The sequence below is a fragment of the Gadus macrocephalus genome, chromosome 22 (assembly GCF_031168955.1).
Source record: "Gadus macrocephalus chromosome 22, ASM3116895v1".
Lineage (NCBI taxonomy): Eukaryota > Metazoa > Chordata > Actinopteri > Gadiformes > Gadidae > Gadus > Gadus macrocephalus.
This window is the reverse complement of record NC_082403.1, coordinates 3,537,089-3,539,646: the sequence shown is the minus strand read 5'-3', so window position 1 is coordinate 3,539,646 and position 2,558 is coordinate 3,537,089.

The following is a 2,558-nucleotide window of genomic DNA, read 5'->3' as shown; positions in this document are numbered from 1 at the left end:
GAATGTCAACACCAGTTTGGTGATCCAACCATCGTCTATTAGGGCCTAACTGAACATCCCTTGCCAATATAATATGTTCTGCTTCTTTGTACCTTTTCAATCAGAGACTGACACGATGGGGAAATACAGCACTTGAGCCTTTTGCTGTCAATGTTTGTCAGCCAGTAGGCTACTGCGTTTTTCGGACAACATAACAGTGAATCGAAATTAAGCCAAACAAGTACTTCACACAATATCATGGCACAAACACTAAACTGTCTACATTGCTGTCGTTTATATTCGTTGAATGCTCTTCGGCAGAATTGGAACAACGCGGTGATTGACCCGTGATACTGGTGACGGTCGTTTTAATGTAGCCAGGGGAGACGGTAATGATGGTTTGATCACCCAGACTGGTAAACCTTGTGATTTTAACCATTCATAGGGCACTTTGGGAATAACCCATCTCTTTAAACGTGCCCCAGTCTATCCAATGGCAAAGGTTGCCACATGAAACGTTTAACATAGCACATCACTGAGTGACGGGCAGTGTGACATATTATGGCAAGGTTCAAATTAATTAAATTTAAGTGCAAGTTTTATACTGTTTGTTTTTACTTTACATATGCCTTGAAATAATGCAAACTTAAGACAGAAAAAATAATTGCCAATATTATTTCAATTATTTTGTCATTTGTTCGATTTTGGAATGATACTTCTTTACTACGGTACTTTTACTTGAGAGGGAATTCTCCACGCTCAGTCATCACTGCGGTCTTATCGATTACATCAGGATCCCTTGTTAAGTGTTTTACTGTACATGAAACCTATCACTTCCTGTTCAAGAGGAACTTCCCGCTCCCTAGTCTCCTGTCCTGCACTGAGGTGTTTGTTGTCAAACCGGTCTTGATAGCAGTGTTGTGGGACACGACAGTGGCTCCTCTTAAAACCGGAGTGTGACCGCCTCACACCCCTCAATCCAGTGTGGATGGTCTGCATTCTGCAGAAGTGTGAATGCAGATAGAATCGGTGTCCAAAGGGTCACTCCCTGTCCTCCGTCGTGTTCACGGGAGGTTGCTGACGCCAGTCCTGACCTCAAAGGCCAATTAAACGTTTATATTTTACCCAAAGAAGGTCACCCTGTGAACTTTGAACACACTCATTTTGACTGCACAAATGAAGGCCTTAAGCTGAGGTTCAACGCCGCTCTGTCTGTCTCTGTCTCTGTCTCTGTTCTTCTGTCTCTGTTCTTCTGTCTCATCTTTTTTTGGCAATCTCTGCCCCTTTCTCAATTTATTTTCTCTGACTCTGGTCACTCTTTCACTCTGTTCAGTTTTCTCCCTCCTTCTCACTCTCACTTATAAGTGTTTCTGGTTGGGTCCTCAGTCACCCATGAGTCACTTTTCTCCCCCAGACCGGTGAAGTGTGGTGGAGAGATTCTGCCGCTCTAGCCCACAATCACGCTATTCCCTTTTTAATTATTTTTTTTATCGTCCTACGAGAAGGAAGTATATGTGACTCTTGTAATGGTTTACAAGAAAACTTTAAACCGCTAAATACCAAACACGAGGTCATTGCAACATCACCTTGTAAAAATGTTTCCTTGTGGGAATATTGCATCTGATTAAAAAATAAGTAACAAACATGTTTGCTTTCGTTTATGTAACTGCCCTTTGTCTGATGGGAAGTTGGGTCTGCGCCGGTTCACACCCGTACGGCAGCTCATTGATGATTAGATTCGACCATTTCGCAGATAAAAAAATGAGGGTTACATATTACAGCAAATAAGAAGTGGCTTGTAGCAAATGTCCATGCTGCATGCCACCTCTGACTTCTACTGGGCTCCTCCAGAGAAAGGACGCAGGATGGTAGGGTCAAATATCCGGTTTATTCTAACGGTTTTATTTCTCCGGAGATCTCCTGAGTGTGTGTGTGTCTGTGTTGATGGCTGGTTTAAGTGGTGCACAGTGCACACTGATTACTTAATGAGCAACAGGCTGAAAGCCTCAACCAGCCCCAGTGTCCAATCAGACTCGGCCAGGTGCGGCTGCTTAAGCCAGCCATCGTCCGTACACACTCCAACACCATTAATTGCTCAAAAGAACCAATTCAAATGTATGACCCCTGTGTTATACCATCCTGGATGCCACCAATACGCTGCTGTCAGACCGGCTGTTCCCCCTGTAGAACACCTCCCACCACCCTACAGAACACCCATCATTCATCCTGTCATAACCGGCTAGGTTAGGACAGGCATTCTCCAGACTATGACCCATCCCCCCAGGGGGAAAAAAAGATTCTGCAGATTTTGTTATAAACTAAACTGGCCAATGTTTAACAGAGGCTGGATGCAGCTACACTGAAGTTTAACAATTTGGTATAATTATTTATATTCCGATTTTCTGAGACTCGTGTCTCCCACCGCTGGAGGGGTCCGGGTGCTAGAAGGTTCTGGGGTTCGAACCCCAATGTCTGCGCTGCAGTACCCGAGGGCACCCCCGGAGGAAGCTGAGATCAGACCTGGGGAAAAATCAGCTTCTGTGGGTACCGAGGCTAAGTGGCCGAGGCTGAAGCGGTCC